Raw genomic sequence first — 24,730 nt, 5'->3', positions numbered from 1 at the left:
ATATTTCCCCCTAGAGGTTCCTCAACTTTAACATGTCTGAAGTGGAATTCAGAGAATGCAATTCATAATACAGAGACCAGGGAATCAAAGAATCTGTCTTTCATTGTGGTGAGCTACCTGAACCAGCTACTGAGCCAACTATTGGAGGAGGACCTTTCTCACACTTGCCCTAGGAGTTGAAGAGCTGTCTACCAGGTGGGTTAAAGAAAAGGAATAAAAACTGGGAATCAGGGCTGGAGAGATGGCTCAGCGGTTAAGAGCATTGCCTGCTCTTCCAAAGGTCCTGAGTTCAATTCCCAGCAACCACATGGTGGCTCACAACCATCTGTAATGAGATCTGGTGCCCTCTTCTGGCCTGAAGACATACACACAGACAGAATATTGTATACATAATAAATAAATATTTAAAAAAAAAAAAAACTGGGAATCAAAGAGCCGATAAGCTCCACCTTTCCCCCAGGCTCCCAGCCTGTGTGCAATGAGAGCTGAAGCCTGGCAATGGATGCCAGGAAGAGCTCAGATGCCTGCAGATTCCCCTCAGGCCAACTTGGGAGTGAGATCCAGACAGGGGAGTTAGCCTCCACCCTCCTTTGCCATTCTCTTCCCTGTTTTCCTGGCCAGCCCCAGACCAGGGTGGTGACAGAGGTCACAGGGGACAAATACTTTCTTCTTTTAGAATCTGTTTTCACTCCCCTAGCTGTGGCTTTCACAGCACAAATGCTAATTTTGACCAAGTTGTTAATACGCGTCCTTCCTTGCCCTGCCCTGACTCCCATCTGTTTGTGGGTAGTCTGAACATCTGTGAGAATTCTTAGACTGTTTGTCATCTGGTAACAAGTTTCTCTCCACTTGTGTTACTCCGAAAGGCCTTTTCCTCCCTTGAAAGCCAGCTGTTGCTTCCCCCACCTTCTCCCCTGTCTTTGTCTTTTCTGTTGGTGCTTTCCTCTGCCGCTCTTCTGGTTTCCAGCAGGTTGACGGCAATTCAGCCGCAAGTGCCTCGCTTGCTCCTGGTGTTCGAAGTGTCTGCTTGGGTTTGGCTGGGCTTCATGGGTGTGTGGTGGCTAATTGGGGTCAAATTTAGAGGAATTTCAGCTAACACAGATGTGTGCTTCCCACATCATTTCTACTATCTTCACCTTCTTACGTGTAATAAAAACCCTGAGAGAATCCCAAAGCTCGATGGCAGTCTTCTTATTGAAATTCTCTGTCACTCAGTTTAGGTTCATTCCTACTGTCCAGTCTTCAGAGTCTCTACTCCGTTTTTGGTTTTGTCATTTTTAATATAATAAATCTCAGGAAAATGCTTGGTTTTTCAGTATTAGGAAAATTGTATTTTTGTTTTCTTTATTTTTTTTTTTTAGGCAAAGTCTTGATATGTAGCTTTAGCTAGTCTGAAACTCACTGTGTTGGCCAGGCTTATCTTGAACCCATAGAGATCTACCTGCTTCTGCCTCCATCGTGTTGAGATTAAAGGCGTGTGCCATCCAGTTTAAGTCTCTTTGACATAACCAAATTCCATCTTCCATTTCCTAACCTCCATGGATTTGCCACCTTTTGCTTCAGTGCTGTGAACCTCAGACTCATGTGAGCACAGGAGGGTCAAATCTGTACCAGCTGGAGGAGATTGGCTCACATCCTATTTATGTTCCTTCTCAAAGCTTATGGTACTTAACATCCAAAGATTCTCCTCTGTTACCCACTTTGATAATTCCCATCTGTTTTCTCTCGGGTATATTCTGGACAGTTCCATCCCATGTGTCTTTCCGTACGGTAGCTCCCTTCTGAGGTTTGTTTCATTGACTTGAATCTGTTGATGGAGTTTTCATTTCGGTGGCCATACCTTCTACTTCTAGAATTCTGTGAAGAATTTGTGAGGCTTATGAGCTGCTATTACACAAGGGTATTATTCTTCTCTTGCATTTCCAGTTCTCCTTGAACTATCTTGTCATTTCAACAGTACCTGTTTTTCAGTCTCTGTCTGACACTTATATGACCTTTGTATCTTGGAGGGTCAACACAACTTGACCTCTACTCATGGTGGCTTGTGGCAGTGTGTGCTTCAGTTTTCTACTCGACTTTGGAATCTGAATTTATACACAGTAACGTTTTGTCCGAGGAGACGATCTACTGTCCTTGGTGAAGGGCATGGCCCTTCAGACAAGTTTTATGTTAAATTACCAGGAGTCTTGTGCTATCACTGCCTGGATAGGGTTCAAAAATTTCTAAGCTCCAGGATTCCTGTTCTAGTCAGCTTCAGCTTGACACAACCTAGAGTCTTCTGAGAAAGAAACTTGACTAAAGTGTCAGTTGGCCAATTGTCTTCATCGGGTTGGTCTGTGGATGGATCTATGAGGGTGTCATGATTGTCTTAGTTGATGTAGCCCACTATGGGTCGCACCATCCCCTGAACAAATGGTTCTGGGCTGTATAAGAAAACCTATGTATATACAAGCCTATGAGGGAACCAACAAGCAACATTTCTCTAGAGCTTCTGCTTCATGTTCCCTGACCCAATTTCTGTCAATGATGGGCTATGACTTGGAAGTATAAGCTAAGTAAACACGTCCTCCCCTAAGTTGCTTGCGGTTAGTGTTTTACCACAGAACCAGAAAGGAAAGCAGAACAGTTCCTATACATTAATATTTTTCCAACCAACATCTGTGCTAAAATAGTCATTTCTTTGATGTTTGCTTATGTCAACGGGTAGGAGTGTGTGTGTGTGCGCGCGCACACGCGCACGCACACGTGCAAGTGTAGGTGTGTGTAGCTTTTCCTTTTAATTAGAGTTAAATATTTAAGAGTTTAGGAGTCCTGGGTCTATACATGTTTTTGAGTCTCTGTATGTTGGATATCCTACTTTTCTTTAAAAATAGTCATTAAAACCTAAACTTCTCACCTACCAAAACGAAAAAGGCCTTCTTCCTCAAATGCAGGTAGTCATAGCACCAGCTCACGATTCACTGTGAAGGACTTTATCTCACTCCTCAGAGTGCTTAACTATGCATTTTTAAACTTATTATTTACAATTACTGCACATTTTGTTAAAGGTTGGTCTCCTCTCTCTCTCTCTCTCTCTCTCTCTCTCTCTCTCTCTCTCTCTCTCTCTCTCTCTCTGCCATACTGTATTGTAAAACACAGATCCCCTGAGACTACAAACCGGTGGCTTCCAGATCTTGTTTCCACACACACACTTCACATACAAACCTAAGGTTTTTTTCTGTTTTGTTGTTGTTGTTGTTGTTTGTTTTTTGTTTTTCAAGACAGGGTTTCCCTGTAGCTTTGGAGCCTATCCTGGGACTAGCTCTTGTAGTCTAGGCTGGTCTTGAACTCACAGAGATCCACCTGTCTCTGCCTCCCAAGTGCTGGAATTAAAGGCATGTGCCACCATCTCCTGGGCTCAAACCTAAGTTTTTAATCCTCTCTAGAATTGTGACTTTTAGGCAATGCTTAGCTGCACCTTCATGCAGCGGTGATTCCCAGAAATGCAGTGATGGCTTCCCTCTGGGAATGAGATACCACTCCAGGACGTCCAGGGTCACTGGGGCACCCTATAGATGCCTAGGCCTACTTTCCCTTGCTGACTACCAAAAGAGTGAATGTTTGTATCCACTGGGCTGATGGGATTTGGCTGAACTTTCATGTTCAACTTCCAACTAAACCAGCTCTTCTTGAAGAGTCTTTTTCATCTTCCTCATTATCTTCTCTTTAACATGGTACCTTCCTCTTGATGTCTGAATTATTTGTTTGACAGAGGCTTGATGGAGGAAGGTCATTGGTTAATTAATAAAGAAACTGCTTGGCCCTGATAGGTTAGAACATAGGTGGGTGGAGTAAACAGAACAGAATGCTGGGAGGAAGAGGAAGTGAAGACGCCTCAGACAGATGCCATGCTGTTCCTCTCCAGGGCAGAAGCAATGAAGCAAGCTGCCAGGTCAGACATGCTGAATCTTTCCCAGTAAGACTGGTGCTACATAGATTACTAAATATGGGTTAGGCAAGATGTAAGAATTAGCCATTAAGAGGCTAGAACTAATGGGCCAAGCAGTGTTTAAAAGAATACAGTTTCCATGTAATTATTTCGGGGCATAAGCTAGCCAGGCGGCCAGGAGCTGGGTGGCAGGAATGCAGCCCGCAGCTTCCTTCAACAGAGGCTGTCTTAAAAAAGCAACAAAATGCTAGACATTTAGGATGGAGAGAGATGACTGCAACCTTCAGTTTTCAGCAGACCTTTTAGCCTTTGAGGCTTCTTCCTCTATAAAGTATGGTCTCAGCAGGTATGTGGCCCTCACCTATCATTCCAACTCTTGATGGCCTGAGGTAGGATGATCGTAAGCTTGAGGCTCATCTGGACCACATAGTGAGATTCTATCTAGGCAAAACAAAACAACAAAAACCACACACACACACACACACACGTGTGTGCATACACACTCCAACACCAAACCAGGCATTTGTTCTCTTTAGATGGAACCCTTGGGGGATACATGGGCAGCAGCAGACCTGTGTCTCATCAGCAGACCCGTGTTCCGTTAGCAAACCTGGCTTTTACTGATCACATCTACCATCCCCAGAAAGGTCATGTCTGCATCTCCTTCTCAGATTCCAGCTGCCATCCACGCTGCTGCTACCGCAGTGAGGTAGGAAGGAACGCCATGGTTCTCTTCCACTGAGCCAGTGAGCTTCTTTCAAGGCAACAACTGCATTTTGAAAATTTAACAATTCAGCCAAAGCTTTCTAAGATCGCCCTGCTCATTGTGGAGAATAACAAAACAAAACCAAGAAATAACGTGCATCATTACCTCTGCTCATAGTCCCATCTCTTAATTTTTAAAGAAAAAGAGCCCCAATTTTACCAATTTTGGAAACTTAAACAAAATCTTGTGTGGGCAAAATAAAACATGTCTTTGGACCCAATTTAAGACACTTATTTAGAGGAAGAAATCTTCGATAAAGGGAAGAGCTGGTTTTGATTTATGTGTTTAATAAGTTGGATATATTAAATTCTGAATGGCTGCACTTAAGTTTACATCCTTCGCATTCCCTAATGATTTCCTGTGTAAATCTCCAGTTCTCCTTAGTCCCAGTGGGCAATCAAAACATTTACTCATTGTTATTTTCTCATGAAGTCCTAGCACGGTGTGAAATAAAGAACAGATGTTTATTCTAGCTAATGTTTTCATGGAGTTGTACATCTAGAAAGTTCCCCATGACCTTCCAATGCAGAGATGGTAAATGGCATGGTGCTTGCCCAGCTAGGATCCCACATCCATTTTACAGCTACTGCCTGGAACAGTGTCTAGAATTGTGCTCCTCAGAGCCCATATTCCATTGAATCAAGACTTGGAATCTTCCCGCAAGCCCTTGTGTGTGTGTGCGCGTGTGTGTGTGTGTGTGTGTGTGTGTGTGTGTGAGAGAGAGAGAGAGAGAGAGAGAGAGAGAGAGAGAGAGAGAGAGATATGCATTTATTTATGAAGGCAGGTGCATATGGGTATGCACATGTGGGTGAAGGCCAGGAGTTGATATCAAGTATCTTCCTCAGTCATGCTCCATCTTAATTTTGAGAAGTGTCTCTCACTGAACTTGGAGCACATAGTTGGTTTGCCTAGATGGTTACTGATCACCACTCCCCCATTTCTCAGTGCTGGGGTTATAGACATGAACAGACATGCCCAGCTTTTTTTTTTTATGTGAGTACTGGGTAGCCTTGAGCTCACCTTGCAGGCCTTTTATCAACTGAGGTGTATTTTTTTTTTTTTTGGATTTTTTGAGACAGGGTTTCTCCGTAGCTTTTGGGGCCTGTCCTGGAACTAGCTCTTGTAGACCAGGCTGGCCTCGAACTCACAGAGATCCACCTGCCTCTGCCTCCCGAGTGCTGGGATTAAAGGCGTGTGCCACCACCGCCCGGCTCTGAGGTGTATTTTTGAAGAGAAGCATTTCTATCTATAACCCATGTATGTAGTAGAAGACTGCTTGTTTGTTTCCTGGCTGCCATGACTCCTGAAATAACCATACAGAAACTGTATTAATTAAATCACTGCTTGGTCCATTAGCTCTAACTTCTTATTGGCTAACTCTTAGATCTTAATTTAACCAATTTCTAGTAATCTGAGTATCGCCACGTAGCTGTGGCTGACCGGGTAAAGTTCCGTCCAGCTTTACATGGCTTCTCTCTCACTCTGCCTCCCTTCTCCCAGCATTCAGTTTAGTTATCCCTGCCTAGCTCTGTTATGCCCTGCTCTTCTATAGGCTCAAAGCAGTTTCTTTATTTATTAACCAATAAAAGCAACACATAGACAGAAGGACTTCCCACACCACATGTGATTCATGGGCTGTCTATAAGTATTAACTCCCATGGTTGGATCAGTCAACTCTTACTTATGATCTGAACTCAGTCTATGTAGCTTAAGTGACAAAGAAATCATAATAACAACATGTTAGTAATAATAATTGTTGCCATTCCCTGGGAGCACAGCCAGGAATGATGCAGCCAGGACCAAAATTAAGCAGGAAGGTGGGAAGCGATGACCAGCCACACTGGTATACATTTACAGACAAAGCACTGTTTCTGCTGCCATCACATGTCCCTTAGCAATGGTCACACTTATGTGTGAACACAGACATCCCACCATGGTCACTCTAGAGAACCCTGTGACTCTGTGCTTATTAGGACAAGTACCTTCCCTCTATGTGATGTCTTCCTCTTTCAGGTCTTCCTAGTTGATCTCGTCTGGTACATGCCCTCTCCTGGGGAATCCTGACTAATGGAAACTTTTAGAATGATGTGTACTAGTATCTGATGCCTAGAACCAGCTTAGTTTGTTGTAAGGAGGGTCTTTACTGGAAGGCTTTTCAGAGCTTCTTAAATGTTGATATGATTCTGATTCTGCAACAGAATCTTAGGACAATTATTTTCTGACCACAACATACCTACACCCTTACCTCATAGAGCTGGTATGTGCTTTTGAGCACAGTATCAAAAAAAGCCACACTAGATTGTTAATCTGTCAACTGTTAGCTACTAGTAGCATTTCCTGCAAATGTTGTGCTAAACCCTGAGGACAGCTGGCAAAGGCATGTGGTCTGAATCTTCCAGACTGCAAATTTATATGCATAGCCCTGGTGGAGACTCTGAGCAATCTGGGCTACGCGGATGGCATGATCTCACCGTGTTCCTCTGTCCGCATCACTCCTAGGCAGCAGTTCCTGCACACCACATACCACTGCTTCAAGTAGATTAACACAGTGGTCTTACAACATGTACTTTTTAATTCAAACTCGGACTATATCAGCATTCCCAAATGTGAAGGGTCACTTTTTTTCTGCTGGTGACTCACTTGTTAAGTGCAAACATCTACTTGCAGATTATTGAAAAAGAGCACTGACTAGTCATTTGCAGCACATCATTGTGTGGGAATCAGAGTATAACTAAGGATCCTCCTCGTAAAACAAGCTCTAATGTTTACTGAACCTCTGTAGAAATGTGTGCGTTGTTTGCCTCTGTGAGATGTAATCATAGACACACATGTGGGATATGGGTGCTGGGGAAGGAACACTAGCCTGATGCTGCATGCCTGCTGGGATGAAATAAAATCATCCCAGAAAAGTAGAGTCAGCATTGGTCCTTACCCAGAAGGATTGCCTCATAGATCAAACCCAAGGCAGAGCAAGACGAGGAGGCATGTGACTGATCTCACGAAATGGAGCCTGTAACCATGCAAACAGAACTCTGGGAGGATAGAGGTTGGTAAGGATGTTACCTGCCTTCTTTATGCTTCCTGGTGCCTTCTCTGGATGGAAAATCTCAACGAAGGTTGGGAATTGTTGGCTAAATGTCCTCCTCTGCACATTCAAATGTTCTAAAACACCTTTCCCCCTTGGTTTCTCAGGGCGTAGTAAGATGGCAACCCTAGAGCTCCTCTTCTTTCTCTTCCTCTTCCATCTCCCCTGCCTCTTCCTTTTACTACCTGCTTTAGTCTGCTTTCCTCTGCTAAGATAAAACACTCCAAACAAGACAACTTAGGGGAGAGAAGGGTTTACGTGGCTTTTACTTCCAAGTCACAATCCGTCATGAAGGAAAGGTGGAGCAGAAACCGAAAGCATGAACCTGGAGGCAGGAGTCAAGGAGAAATTCTGCTCGCTGGCCCACTCTTTGACTTACTCGGGCTCACGATTAACTAGCTTCCTTCTGCAGGACAGAACTATCTGCTCAGGGAATGGTATCACCCACAGCTGGCTAAGGTCATTAACAATCAAGACACTCACACAACATGCCCACAGGGCAGCCTAATGAAGACGACTGTGGGGGCTCAAAAATGTGAGGCTATTTCCACCTGGTCTGAAGGTAAGAGAATTTCAGCTTCTTCAAAGTTGTTGATAAGTGTAACTACACACCCTGACGTAGGGTATGGTTGCTTGGTGTTTTGGACTTGCTGGGATGAATGGCTCATTTCTCTCTGCACACGCCAGTCCAGCTAGCCCAGGAGCATCGGGTATCTCCTGTCTTACTGTAGGGAATCTAGCATAGCATTAGTGTGTTTGGTTGTATGTGAGTTCTGGAGATTCGAACTCATGCCCTTGTGAAACACATGTTCTGCTCACCGATCTAGCCCTAGCATTCCTAGTTTCTAAGAGAGTACCAAGCCCTGTTGTAAAGTGTCCTCACAAAATTTCAGTCCAGACACCCATTGTGGGTGGATTTCTGTGCCACCTAGAGTCCGAGAATGTCCACACGTGTTCTGGGCTGGGAGATGCTGATCAAACCCCCACTGGAGGTGCCCAGAGAGCCTCACTGTTTGCTTTATTTGCTTTTGCTAGTGCTAGAAGACACATTTCCCCCGCCATCATGAATTCATTTCAGAACATGTTAAAGAAGGATTTTTCTAGCTGCTTGCCTCCGAATATCAGTCTCTGGAGACCAGGGGCTTTTTACAGCTTCTCGGAGACCCGTAAAGACGAATGGGAAAATGTAACCGGCACCTATGTGAAATCCAAAGCTACAGGAGTTGCCTCTGCCTTCTGCTGGGACTCCCAAGAGTTACTGCTGCTCCTGGAGTGCCTGGGGACCTCTTTGCCTTTAGCTTGATACCACCTTCAAGGAGAAGGAGGAGAATCTGCAGGAAGTGAAGCTGTCCCATATTCTTAACAGACACACCCTTAAGGAGAAGCTCAGTGTTCGAGTGTATCTTACTGGGCTCCAACACAGGCCTAGCCTGGAGGTCATCACAGAGAGAATAAATGGCCATTGCTTTGACAGTAGGGCCTTGTCCTTTATCTACAAAAAAAAAAAAAAAAAAAAAAAAAAACTAGCAGTAATCTTAGAGAAGCACCATGAATTCTCCGGGCATCTTGAAGATCTCTCTCTTCACTTGCTGTAGGGTGACCCACCTTCTTTCCTGCATCTGTGCTGCCAATGAAGTTACATTCCGTGTTTGAGCTCTAGGTCAGTCACTGTTCATTAGATCTGTCAGTCCCAAGCCTGAAGCCAGAAGGCAAACTGAAGGGTGAGCACCACAATGGAGGAGAGTCTGGGGACCATGGGGACATCGAGCCAGAGGCAGTCAGAGAAAGAATGACCACTCAGTGGTCTATCGGGCCCTTTGGAAGTCCCATACTCTTGTGTCACTGAGACACAACCTGGTTCTCTGCAGCCAGTTTGTCAAGGGGTGACCTACAGTGTGGCTTGGGCTAAGAGTCTTCTTCCTAATCCCTCTGAACGATGCCATCACTACCCACCCAGCCATGACAGCGCATCACTGGGAAGAGACCCAAGGTCACCTGGGGTCACACAGGTAACACTAGGAAGCAGGAACTGGACCAGACACTGACACTTCATTTTTTCACCAATTTAGAGGAATTTCAGCTAAAACTAAAAGAGGTCAGAGCTAAAAATATCAGTGTCTAGGAATAGAAAGAGGGCTCGGGGGTAAAGTGCTGACTGTGTAAACATGAGGATTTGAGTTCAGATTCCCAGAACCCACATAAAAGTTTGGTAGTCATGGTAGCCAGTCTGTTGCCCCAGCCCTCAGGGAGCAGAGATGAGGTGTCTTCTGGGCCATCTACTCAGCCAGACTAGCCAATCTGTGAGTGCCAGGTCCAATGAGAGACCCCCCCACCTCAGTAAAGAATCAAAGGAGATGCCAGATATCAACCTGGCCTACACACACAAACACGCATGCACGCACACACAGGCAAACACAAACTTTCCCACATGCACACATACAATTTAAACATGTGCACCACATATACATATGCTAAAATAAATTAAATTAAAAAATATCTTTGCATATTGTATTGTTCTCATTTCCAAAGTTGGATTTTTTGCAGGAGGTCATAGCAACTATGAAAACTCTCCCCTAGCCTTTTGCTGCATTGGAAATAAATACAACCATTGTTCCTGTAGTGAACATTACCCACTGGAAACTGAAATCTGGAAGTCAGGCTGCTAGACATTTCTTCCAGCCCCAGTTCCAGCCTTAGAAAGTGTCAGTGGCCAACTATCATGTGATTTGAGGGGCTACCGTATAAAACAATAAACTAAGCATCCCCCACCCGCTCCTGTTCTTGTGGAGCAGGCCTGGAGTCAGCACTTCTGCATTCTCACTTCCTTCCTCCCTGGCCTGCAGCAGAATTTCCTGACTAGGAGCTGAAGTCGCCACCCATGGAATGGAGGCAAACAGCTCCGAGTGCAGTCGTGAGAGGCCGCTTCTCCAAGAGCAGAGCACTGATCCACACCTCTTGCTTGAAGGTAGCCGCAGGTCCATCCGGCCATATTTCTACATCTTCATGATCTCAAGCAGATACAGTGGGAACCTCAGAACCTCCTGGCAACTGAAATAAACAGAGAAGGGATCCAGCCTTGAGAATTACACCTGCTTGGATAGATCCTGCCACAAAGAACCAACACTCCTTGAGAATAGGGTGGCAAGGTGGAGAGCAAACATTCTGAAACACGGTGTAGATTTGGCCAAAGGAAGCCTTCCTAGAGCACCATTTTACCTGTCCAGCTTTGCAAATAAGATTGGCATGGGAGGGCCTGGAGAGATGGCTCAGTGGTTAAGAGCACTGGCTGCTCTTCCAGAGGTCCTGAGTTCAATTCCCAGCAACCACATGGTGGCTCTCAAACATCTGTAATGAGATCTGGTGCCCTCTTCTGGCATGCGGGCATACATGGAGGCAGAATGTTGTATACATAATAAATAAAATCTTTAAAAAAAAAAAAAAAAGATTGGCATGGGATCAAGGCTCTGGAGAGAAACAGCTTTGGGATTTAGTGGCAGCCATTAGCCATTCATCAAAGAACTTGATTGTTAGAGTGCCTGGCTCGTCCAATTACCTGTGTCAAATACACTTGGTCCCCCATAAGAACAGACAACTGTAATACACCAAAGAAAGGACACGGTAAATTATATGAAGGTATTTTCCTGGATCCAAGACATATGAATGAGAGTTTACTTTAAAACTGGAATTGTGCAGGCATTAATACAGTCTGCCATTCAGACTAATTTGAAACTGCGACATCTCAGCCGCTCAGTAAATAATTGTGAAATATGTGGATTCAAATAAAGGAAAGATCTAGAAAAATCAAGAACAGAGATGTAGTTAATAAATGCATGCTGAATGGGTAGGGAGAATTATCTAGAATCATATTCCTTGAGTTCAAATTCCCACTCTAGGACACAGGTGTCCCCATAACTTTGGACAGGTAGGTCCCTTAGCTTTCTAGGCCTTGACTGGTTCATTTATAAAATGTAGAAGATAATGTTCACAAGGTAAATTTGAGGAAATGTAAAATTAATTATTTTTAACTCATTAGGTATCACCCAGTCTTAGTTATGGTTCCTGACGTTGTCATAAAACACCACAGCCAAAAGCAAGCTGAGGAGGAAAGGGTTTATTTCCTCTTATGTTTCCAGGTAACAGGCCATCATCAAAGGAAGTCAGAACAGAAAATCAAGGCAGAGGCCATGAAGGAATGCTGCTTCCTGGCTTGCCCCTAATGATTTACTCAACTTGTTTTCTTACATACCTCAGGACCACCTGTCCAGGAATAGCTCCACCCACAATGAGCTAGGCCCTGCCATGTCAATCATCAATCAAGACAACGCCCTTCAGACTTGCTCCTAGGCCAATCTGAGGAGGCATTTTCTCAGTGGCGAGCTGATCTTCCCAGATGATTGGAGTTTGTAAAAACTGACATAAAACCAACCAGCACAGACCCCTCAAAGAAGAGTCTGGAAGTTAGGGAACATGCAGACATTATTTTAAAAAGAAATTATAGGAAAAGATTGTTCTGTGAGATACAATTTTTTATAGTATCCAATCGACTACAAACTTCTGGGCTTATCTATTTTAATGAAGAGAAAATAGCTGTAAATTCTCTGGGCTAAAGTACTCAGACTAGGTCACAACTCCTCTATGTCTGAGAACATTAGTCAACATTAAGCAACGAGGTGAACCAAAGAAATTTCTCAAGGAAGGGTTTGGGTGACCTTTTTCTCCCTGATGTTACTGCAAGAAGAGGGAACGACATTTTGCTTTCATGCCAAGTTTTACATCCTTTTCTGCCAGCATCTTAGCTATCGTGAGGATTAAATGGAGTGATGTATACAAAGTGTTTAAGAGACGACCTGCTATTGGCTCAGGAAAGGCCATTAAAGTTCTTCCGACTTTTTCCAGGATAGTCAGTCTATTTAATAACCCCACATTAGGGACTCGGCACAGAGATCAGAAAGCTATTGTTTGTAACCCTAACACTTGGAAGGATAACACTGGAGGGCTGCCAGTCTGGTTCACAGGGAAGATTCTAGACAGAGATAGATTATATCTTAGACTCCTTGCCATCTATTCTCAATATGCCATCTTGCCTCTCCTCCCCAGTGCTTTCTTTTGTTTGCCCTTGTGGTGGTTTGAGTAAAAAGAGCCCCCAAGGTCCACAGGGAGTGGTACCATTAGGGGTTTCAGCCATTTTGGAGAAGGTGTGACCTTGTTGGAGGAAGTGTCTCTCAGTCTTCCTTTCTGCTGCCTGCCAGATGTGCAAGTGGCCATAACAAATGATGCTCGCTGAAGCCTCTACTGAGAACTCCTGCAGGCAATGTGACTTGATCCCATTTGTTTATTGGGGGACTTGCTGAGAACAGGGGGCGCAAAATCTCCAGGTTCTCCTTGGCACATTCTCCCCAGGATATAGCGGAAGTCACTCTTCCAGCTGGGTCTTCATTTCAACCCTCAGCTAAGTGCGGGGTTCTGGGCGGCACCTGGACTACTTGATAAGAGAACAGAGCTGCTGGGAAGGCTGCTGTGCAGTGATGCTTGGCTTTCCCTTATGTCTGTAAATAAACAGCTTCGATTTCAGAGAACATACATCTGGAGTGTCGTCCTGCAGCCAAAAACGCAGAACCTCATCATGATATGACAACGGCATTCAATAGCTTGTCTGTTCACATGAATGTTCCCTGGGGCTGTCAGGTGTCCCCAAGAATGATATCTACTATGCTAGTGTGCTTGGACATCCAGGTTCTCAGGTTGGGACTGGGCAGATATAGGGACAGCATCTAGTACTTCTTCTTAAAAGTGATTGATCATAATGCCTTTGAACTAGACTTAAAAACAGCAAAATACCAAAGAAGCAAGACAGACACTAACAAGGACTCCTAGAATTAGCACCAAAACGAACCTCTGAATGGTTTTATCTTAATTCCACACTGCAGCTAACTAAACTGCCCACTGTGAGTATTTTTTAATGGAGTTAAAGGACTCCTAAGGAAATGAAAATATCTCAGCACAGACTAGCAAGTATTTCCATGAGTCTTGGTGCCCCAAAGATGTCTACTTTACATCCCTGTTTATGTATCTGTCACCATTAATATTGCTTTTATTTCGGAAATAAAACGACAAGATTTGAAGGGGGGAGTTGGAGCTGCGTGGGAGTGAGGTTTGTTTTTCTCTTCCCAACCTTCTTAGGTTCTGTCTATAACACTGTGGATTTTGAGGTGTCCTCTTACACCCACAGGGATCTCACGTGAATCTCAAGGATATTCCCAGCTTCCCAGGCCCCCTGATGCTTTTTCTTGTAATCTTTGAAGACTGGCCACGGAGTCTGACTATCATCCACGTTAAGGACAGCCCTGAGAAACCTTTGGCCCCTCTCCTACACACTGACAGAGAAGAAGCAGGCTGGGAAAATTCAGAACGGCAGGGAGTATGAACAGCCAAGCTGTGGTGGTGAGCGCTGGGGAAGAAGGTGGAGTCTTGCTGGCTGTGAGTGGAACTCTGTCTACTACTCAACCCAAACATTTCTATATGACATCAACCAGCGTTAGTGATTGAGCGTGCAAGTCAGAGCCTCTCCCAAGACCAGTCATGGATGCTATTATATTGGTTTCCTACATTCCTGAAGATCATAGCCATAGAGTGCCATTGTACTCATTTGAAAAACAGTTATCTCCCCTTCAAGGTAGAAAAAAATGCTTAGAAGGTTGTTCACCAATCTGAGTAAACATACTTGAGCTATGCCTCCAAGAAAACAGGAAGGTAGGGAAGGGGCAGTTCTACCTCGTTCTCACTGGATTGAGGGGACTCTGGACATGGAGTTGGGGCTGGATGAAGACACAGAGGAAGAAGCAGGAAACCCTGGTTCTGTATTTCAGCACCTAAGTTTACAAGCCACAGATTCAACACGTGGCTCACACATGAAATTGACAGACAAATGCCACCAGGCTTCAGGGCTGCACAGATGTGTCTCCCTGGCTTGGCTGGGCTCTGCTCTGCTCTGAGCAGTGTGCACCCAAGACTGCTGGCATTTTTCAACCACACACCTGGCACCTTGAGACGCTCTTTGCCTGGCACAGCACAGGTCATGAGCTACATGCCAAGCGGATGTCATCAGGACTCATCTTGTGCCAAGTTTGAGCCTTTTAGGAAGTGCTGTAGGAGGTCCAGTTTAGCTGTAAATGCTTGACTCTGATCGCAGTAGAGTTTCTGCTCCACGAGTGAGGAGGCTGAAGGGCTGGTTTGCCCAAAACCATAGCCAAACTGGAACTCAGTTGGGCGTGGAGGCCAGGACTCTCTGAGTACCCCTGCTGTGCCCCATACACTACATCAGGTAGCCAGATGGCCCTTGACATCTGCCGACAGTGGTAAGCTCTTACAGTAAGCTGGTGGCCAACTTGCTTCATATTCTTAGATGCAAAACAAGGAAAGTGCTGAATTTGCGATCCAAACAGAAAGGTAGCCAGCCACTCTGCATGCTCTCAGACAGCTTCACAACATCGATGTGAGCAGTATTGAGAAGTTCCGTTGAACTGAAGCGCAAGATCATTTACGGACAGTCAGAACAGCAATAAAGCTGGCACATGAACTTGGGTCTGCCCTCGGTTGATTCTCTCACACACAAGCATTGAGATCAAAGGTCTGCATCTGGAAGCTGATGGACTAGCTCAAATATCAAGCACGCAAGGTTATAAGACATGATAAAATTACAAATAGATATGATTCTATATAAAACTGTACATACGAAAACTCTATTACTATCACAGAATGGTTAGTTTGACATGTGATCCCATTTAATTAAGAATGAAGTAGCCACCAAATGAAGGCTGACTTCAAACACCGCAGGAGAGGCCAGGATGCTGCTAAGTGGCGAAATGCTTGCTTAGCGTGTACATGTTCAATCACCAGCACAGCAACGCACACACACATACATACACACACATAGATACACATACACACCACACACACATACATACACATACCACATACACACCCTACACGTACACACACACACATAGACTTATTCACACATACCACTTACATACCACACACAATACACACACATATGGACAATGTACCACAAAATGGCCCCATGGTGTGGAGTCTTTGGTTTGTTTGGGGAATTGCCATTACCAACAGAAAGCTACATGTGTGCTACCCATAGCAGTGCAGAAAGTCTGTCAGCGCTGTCCTGGAAAAAGCCTTCCTTGGAAAACCGACTTCTATTCCAGGTTATCTGTATCTTGGGTTCTCCTGGACTCTAATGGCCCCCATTGCAGACACTTGACTGGGAGAGAAGAGGCTCCAGTAACAGGGAGGAGAAAATTGACCTTGAACTCAGGTTCTTGCCAATGTATTTGCCACCATGGTCCGGTGTCCACTCCATTTGCTGTCAGCCAATACTGTAGCTGCGAAGGAAAAGGGAATCATGAACATGGAGTTCACCCGTGTTCCCCCAGCCTGAATAGCCATGTTCCTTGGGAAACAGCAGTCGAGATAATGCGACAGAGCTGGGTCAAGACCATGTATGCCATTTCAGGAGCCTGACATTGGCCTGGTTTTGTTTATTGCCAAACTGCCCCTCAGAGTGTTAAAATATGAAAATAGCCCACCTTGGCGTTTCCACTGGCAAAGGTGTTACACATTGCTGTGTTTCTATTAAACTTATCAGTAAACAGTGAGTGTATTTAAGTATTTTCACAAGTTGTCTGAAGTGTTAATTCACACTGAGATTGTTTCTGAAATTATCTGCACAAAGCCTGGAAGTGGGAGAAGAGTGATTAATTATCATCACACACACACATGTTAGACTCACTCATTCAGCTATCACTAAATAACAGCTACTCACTCATTTGGCTGTCCTTGTAGTTAATATATATATATATATATATATATATATATATATATATATATATATATGTGGATTGGCAAGATGGCTCAGCAGGTATGGGCTTGCTACCAACCCCGAAGATGGGTTTGAGGTGATGGAATAGTTGAGGGTGGGCACACCAGATAAGGCTGAGCAAACCACAGGAATGCGACTTGGAAAAGCAGAGCTAGAACCTGAGGGAGTTGGCTGGCATGAGAAAGAGGTGCTGTAAGTGGCTGGCATGAGAAAGAGGGGCTCTAAGGGGCATAGGCCCTGAAAGCAGGCTTCTGCTCTGAGAGCACCAGCCTGAAGCCGGGCACATAGTACAGCCACTGGAAGAGTCCAACTTCAGGACCACCTCAGCCCAAGGCATCCTGTGACATCCAGTCCTTGTGTGGAGCCTGCTAAAGAAGCCGGAAGCCCAGGCGAGATGCTGACCTCTCCACACTCATGCTTCCAAAAGAATCAAAGGTGTCTGTGAACTGGGAATGTCCAATGGGAAAAGAATAAATGGCAATTTTTGTCATACTTAAAGATGGACTTTCTGCTGGGCGGTGGTGGCATACACCTTTAATCCCAGCACTCAGGAGGCAGAGGAAGGCAGATCTCTGTGAGTTTGAGGCCAGCCTGGACCACAAGAGCTAGTTCCAGGACAGCTAGGGCTCTTACACATCACAAACCTGTCTTGAAAAACCAAAAATAATAAAAATTTTAAAAAGGATGGACTTTCTGTGTTTTGTTAGGACTTTAGTTCAATGGCTATGGCTCTCTGTTGGGACTGGAAAGAGAAAAAAATGACAAGAGGGTTATAATTATTATTATTTTAACTCAATAAAACAGAGACACGGGGTCACTTCCTTAGGGACATGGAAAACCTGTTTGATGTTACATGTTTTATCCTACTCTTTCATGCTTATGATTTGTTCATCCATGCCAGCACTGAGGTGGCTTCTGTGCCCCCACATCAACTGGAGCCTGAGGGGAGGACAAAGTACGTGGCCTGGGAAATCGCAGCCTCACCACGACGAATTGGCTCCAGCACAATGGACGGTGCTCTGCACCTTCATGAAATGTCTACTGAGCCCTCCCCGGGTCAGAACGTGTGCTCAGGGAGACCTTGCTAAAGGGAGTTCGTGGTCTAGCCACTTTTCAAAGTGCCCTTATTACAGGCGACCACACCGAATGGTCTTCTCATATGCCATTCGGAAGGCCACAGACATCAGTCTGCCCGGCTCTCACCAACAGTAATCACAGCAGAATGATCAGAGTGACTGGAAAGACCTAATGCATGCAGGGGAACTCTTGCTCTCCCAGTTCATCTGAAATAACACTAGTGCAAATAACAGTGTGCATAACTTGGGTTGCACAGTGTCACAAATGTCACTGAAAGTTTCACCACTGAAAGCTAAACTTGAAGTGCTGGGGAGGGGGGCAGCTTTCTCCATGCCATGCTATCCTTTGGTTGGTGGAGCCACAGCTAACAGCCCACCTGCCTGGAGTGGGGCCTCAAGGCAGCCAGGGAGCAGGCTCTTCCTGCCACCTGCATTCCAGCCACACTAGGACTTCCAGGTACCTCAGCTCTGCTGGCCTCACTCCTGTCTCCCCCCAGTTGTTTCTCTAGAGTCCCTGTTCCACAACCCCTCCTGTGCTGCCCTGCCCACTCACCCTCTAAAAAGAGGCCCTCACTCTCAAGTCCTCCCTTCTCCTCTGTCTCTTCCCAGCTGAGCAGGCTGGACTCCCAAAGCTGTATTCCATGTTCCTCCATCCCCACTGCTCCTCTGCCTTTCTGTCTTGAAACTCAAAGGTGGGAGTCACTCAGATTCACTCTCAGCTTTTGCTATTGGCAGGCCCACTTCCCTAGTTTGACCGATGCCCCAGCCTCTTCCCCCAGTAGATTGGTCAAATTAGAGGCTACCTTGCCTGGGAGTGGTTTTATTAACTGCAGAGATCTGTCTCTGCAGTCGTAAAGTTCCTACGCAAACCTCTAGGTTTCTTGAACACTAGCTCTTCCCATTCCTTAATTACTACTACACCGATGGAACTGAGTACAGAAACTCGAGACACTTGGGGTCCTGTCTAAAAGAGGCTCTGTGAACCAGATGTGAGCTCACACATCTGCAGTCCTAGCACGTGGGAGAGGTAGGAACAGAAGGATCACACCAAGTTCAAGGCCAGCCTGGCCTACCTAATGCATTCCAGGCCAACGAGGGTTCTATAGCAAGACCCCCACCTAAGAAAACCGATTGATTGGCTGACTGATTGAGGACGAGCTCTAAAATGACGGCTACAGCTGCTCTTCTCTTGATATTATTGTAAAAGGAATTAACATATTTCATATAGGCCCCCTTACTCGGGACAGTAGCTGAGCAATATTGTCCTCAGAAGCTGTGCAGAAAAGCTTCCTCTCTGCTGGACTCATTGTCTTTCCCTCTGTGGCAGCTGCCTGTGGGGTGCTTTCGTCATCCTGCCAAGGCAATGATAGTATCATAGATGACCCACTCCTGCGCTGCTGAAGCTCTGCTCTTCCATTGGTTGATCACTCCCACGTGTGAGCAAGAATTATCAAACCATGCAGAACTCTGAGGGTGCAAAGGTGAATGGTTTGGTTTGGTTTCTGAGGGAGAGAAACTGGCAAGGGACATTCGGGACTAGGTTTGAAGAACCAATTAAACTTTATCAGATGGGGAAGATGCCTATCCTGGGGTTAATACACCGTAGGGAGCACACGGTGGGGGGGGGGACGCATGAGAAAGAGAAGGGAAGACGGGGGGGGGGCAGTCTGGGAGGAGAGCCTGTGGTACGAAAAGGACAGAAGTAACGTCTGTAGCTGCAGCAGGTGGCACTCACATGCGAGAGGAGTTCCCATGAGCAATGCTTAGCTGAGTGACTGAGAGGGAGAAAAGAACAGAAACCCTTCAGAACACACAGGAGAGACTTGAAAGGGAATTTAGAAACCAGGACGGTGTGCCTCCTCCTTCTTTACAGGGGCTATGAAAAGAGACTGTACACTCTGGAGAACAGGGAGCCCTTCTCATTAAGTGTAATTTTAAGGTACTGATTGCAGCCCACTCCTTTTAAAGTGTTCTTTGATGAAGAAAGAGCATTAAGTCTGAAGGACTCGTCCACCAGCAGAAGGACATGAAAACCTTTCCCGCGGGGCAAACCAACCCTTCCTCCCCTGCAGACAAAGCACTTCGGTAATGAGCAATAAAGCTGCAGAGCTGGATAAAACCGCCCGGAGCATTAAGTATTTGATTTGGACAAACACTCCACCCGCCTTGAATTATGAAGAGCAGGCACATGGCTCTTGAGGAGGTGAGGAGAGGGCTATCAGTGGTGTCGATACCTCTGTGTTCCCTGCCTCCTGAGATTCGCCTAATAACCCAGTGGATAATTGTGCAGTATGGAGCCTGGGCCCTGCAGTCCCACGCATGTGTGAGATTGGCAGGGGAAAGGCCTGAGAATGACCACTAGCAAGCTAAGCAGTGGGGGTGATGCTCAATTTAAAATGAATATATGGGGAGACCATTTCAACCAATAATAGGAATAAAGATTCTGATTTAGTCAGGGTTCTCTAGAGAAACGGAACTGATTGAATGAATGAAAACAGACAGACAGACAGACAGACAGACAGACAAATAGATAATAGAGACAGATAAAGAGACAGATATGGGATTTATTAGTATAGCTTGGAGACTGGATCAGACTGTTCCATCAATGGCTGTCTCCCAACAGGAAGTCCAAGAATCCAATAGTTGTTCAGTCCATGAAACTGGATATCTCAGCTGGTCTTCAGAATATACCACAATCCTGAAGGCTCGAAATAAAGGGATGAACTTGCCAGCAAGAGTGAGAGCAAACCAGCAAAGAGCTTCTTTCATGACCTTTATTTTATAGGCTACCACCAGAGGGTGTGGCCAAGATTTAGGGCAGGTCTTCCCACTTTAAAAGATTCAATTAAGAAAATATCTCACAGGTGTAGCTAGCAGCTCGTGTTTTGGTTGATTCCAGATGTAGTAGAACGGACAACCAAAAATAGTCCTTACAAGTCCACCCCTTATCAAGCTGACATGTGATAATATCTTCTTGTGTCTTAGTTAATTTCAAAATGAAAACAATAGTTAGTAACCTTTGGGTATATACCCAACAGCTGGATCCTGAGGTAGATTGTTTCCCAGTTTTCTGAGAAATTGCCATACTGATTTCCAAAGTGGCTGTACAAGTTTGCTCTCCCAACAGCAATGGATGAATGTTCCCCTTACTCCACATCCTCTCCAGCATAAGCTGTCATCAGTGTTTTTGAACTTAGCCATTCTGATTGGTGTAAGATGGAATTAATTACCCAAAGGATGCTCAATCATACCACAAGGACATATGTTCAACTATGTTCATAACAGCATTATTCATAATAGCCAGAACCTAGAAACAACCTAGATGCCCCCCCAACTGAAGAATGGATAAAGAAAATGATGTGCATTTACACAATGGAGTACTACACAGCCATAAAAAAATAATGACAGCTTGAAATCTGCAGGCAAATGGATGGATCTAGAAAAAACCATATTGAGTGAGGTAGCCCAGACCCAGAAAGACAGATAAAATTATGTACTCACTCATAAGTGGCTTTTAGAAATAAAGCAAAGAAAAACCAACCTACAGTCCACAACCCTGGAGAACGTAGACAACAAAGAGAACCTTAAGAGAGACATACATAGATCTACATAGAAAGGAGAAAAAGAAAAGATTTGAGTAAATTGGGAGCATGGGGGGTCATGGAAAGAGGGTAGAAGAGGATGGGAAGGAGGAGAGAGGAGTGGAGAAAAAACAACTAAAAAGAAAGAAAGAAAACAATAGCTAGGTCATAATTACACTAACACGATACAACAACCCCAAATACAATCACAAATGCATTATATGTTTAACCAGCTCATAATTATGCCTACCATGGTATAACTATCCCTTGTACAACTACAAATACATTATATATTTTAGAAAAAGTGGCAATATTACTTGAGGGACATTCTTTAATATTATAAAACTTAATATGATAACCACTGATATTATCTTAATTGATGTTATAGTACATGGTAAAGAACTCGAGGAAAGAAAATGCAAATGTCTAGACAAACACATTCTTAACAAAACATGACAGAAACACTCATGCTTATTATAACCCTTGTTTCCGCATCTGGTCCCATTAGCTGGGGCTGCTGACTGCCTTCCTCTACTGCCCAGCCTGCATTTCCTCCACCCTCGGCAAGCCATCATCAGGCTTCGGTTCTCTCCAAGGAGTAGTGGCCCATACCTTCATTCCTGAAGGGTCACCCTGCCTGGATTAGGTTGTAGATAGGGTAGCACCAAGAGACCCCCTAAAGGCTCTCCTGCACTCCAGACATAACCTTTCTTGCTTCCATTATGGAGAAGCAATTCCTTTTCTGCTTGGCAATCTGGATCAATCACTGTTATTCCTTCCTTAACCTGCTGGCATCATAAGCCTAAAGTGGCCAGGAGGAAGTCTGAGTTTCCAGTCCAGTGAAATATTTATTGTGGCTCCGGGTAGGAGTGTGTACCACTCTGGAATGAAAACTTCTAGTCCACTAGAACTTCAGGTCACAGGACCAGAAGAAAACTTTCCTAGTGGGTCACTAAGGGGCATTTGCAAGTGGACCCACTCTCTTGTCCACCCCTTGATTCCTCACTGTGGGGGAAACCGTAGCATATATTGCCTTCTGGAGAACCTGCCCCAGCCCTCCATGCAGACACTTTGACCCTAAAACTGTGCCTTCAAAAGGCCACTCCATTGTCCTCTTGAGCTAGCTGCCTCAAGATGGTGTGAAACAAGATAAGTCCAGTGAATTCCACGGCCATGGCCCAGTATGGCACTTCTCTAGCTGTGAGGTGAGTTCCTTGGTCAGAAGCAACATTATGCGGACTCCCATAACAGTGGATAGGGTTTCTGTAAGTTCACAATGGTGGTCTGGGCAGAGACATTATATGCAGGAGAAGAAAAAACACAACCATGCTTCAGTGAGGATAAAGTGTTGTCCTTACCACAGCAGACGAGGTCCAATGTAATCAAGGTCGCTGGCTGGTCACCCCAGGGAATGGTGCCACATGGGCACCTCAGGGTTGGTCTCTGCTGTTCATAGAGCTGGCACTCGGCAGCAGCTGTAGCCAGGTCAGCCTTGGAAAGTAGAAGTTCATGTTGGTGGGCTCATGCACATCCTCCATCTTTGACACCATGGCCACTTGGCTCGAGTTCACTGGGCAATGACAGGAATGGCTACAGAATGAATCTGACTCAGAATGAATCTGACTGTCCGTAGAACGGGTCATCCTATCTACTTGATTACTGAGCTTCTCTTCAGCTGATGTTACCTTTTGATGCACATTTACATGGAACACAAGTATCTTCACATCTTTTTCCCATTTGTAGAGATCTATCCACATACTTCTCCACCAGTTTCCCAACCACACTCTTTTCAAGTCCCCACACCACTGAGCTCCAAAAGTTTCACCGAGTTCCTTGAATTTGGTCGGATTTATTTCCTGTCCTCTGGTGTGGCATACATTACCAACAAAGCAGTTGCTATTTCCTACTCACTTAGTCCAATAAGCATAAAGTCATCAATATAGTGGATCAGGGTGATATGTTGTGGAAGACAGAGACGATCAAGATCCTTCAAACTAAGTTGTGACATTAAGGTTGAAAAATTGATATATTCTTCCATTTGGCATTTCAGCCATAATAACCCTCACTCCACAGGTCAGGGAATCAATACGGGAGTTTTGTCAACTTCTAAGTCTGTGTATCTACCCCACTTATACATTTTGGAACTGTGGAAATAATCACAGGCAGAGTTCAGGTTTGCAGACCCAGAGTTCCTTGAATGAAGGGATGCCCAGGTTCCACTGAGGAAAGATTTTGACAAAATCCCTAAGAGTTTTATTGTTTGCCTTTCTCTGGACACTGGCACCCAGTGGACCTACTGTGAGTTGGACTTCAGCAAAAATTTCACCTGGCCCTCTGAGGGCCACCGTGCTTCTTGGGACCTCCTGGAGTCAGTGTGAGTTCTGAACCAGTATTCAATAGACTCGGGAAAGGCTCATTGCTTCCTTTCCCCATTGTGCAGTTACCCTTGCAAAAGCCCATAGGTCCCTCTGGGAAAGGACCGGAGAAAGGCAAAGTATAAAATTCTTGGGTGTCTTATCAAGGTTCTTTCTTAGGGGAATCTGGCTGCCCCTTCATTCAAGGGGCTCTAGGTCTGCAAACTAGCCCAAGTTTGGAAATTGATTCATCAGCTGAGATTCCCTCTTGCCATGATCCAATGTGCCTATCTTTTTTTTTTTTTTTAATTTTCCCACTTATACAGAGCAAACAAAAATTCAGTAGGCATCTTATCTATTTCATGCTTGGGAACACCATGATTGATTAGCTAGTACCAAAGATCCATATGAGTCATACCAACATAAGAGTCATTTTAATTGTCTTGCCTACAATATGGACATTGCATTGCTTATGCTGCCCAATATGATAACTGTACATCTTTAAAGAAAACCATGTGAACTTCCATATTAAGCCTAGAATCTCCACTCAGTGGGCCTGGATCAATAAACTCAGCCTGATCCAGTTTTATGTTTCTTCCATTATCCTGTACCTTAAAATCCATCCCCACACATATTCTCCCAGACGTCTGCTAGGTAAACTCTTTAAGCCCCTTAGTGGTGCAGGATCACCTCCTCATGGACTACACTTTCTATCTCCCCTCTAGGAGCCTGCTTAACCTTAAGTCTGGTCTAGAGGCAACTACTAGTGGGCCCTAGGGGACATCAGTATTGTCTTCCCAGGTAGCTCCTTCAGGAAAAGTCACTTCTGGTCTAGCAAACAATGAGGCAAAGGCAGAAATGGCAACATTTCAGACTGTAGGGTTGGGGGTATATCTTTTGCTGAGGCTGGGGAGACTATTTCCTCAGGTGAGATAAACCCTTGAAAATCTGAGGGTTCAAAGTTCTTGTCCATAGTGGGGTCCTTCCACACAGCTCCATCTCTAGCTATAGGGTAAATAGCATTCTCTATGCTTACTTTTAACTGCC

This window comes from Chionomys nivalis, chromosome 12 (genome assembly GCF_950005125.1).
Source record: "Chionomys nivalis chromosome 12, mChiNiv1.1, whole genome shotgun sequence".
Lineage (NCBI taxonomy): Eukaryota > Metazoa > Chordata > Mammalia > Rodentia > Cricetidae > Chionomys > Chionomys nivalis.
This window is presented reverse-complemented; position numbering follows the sequence as displayed.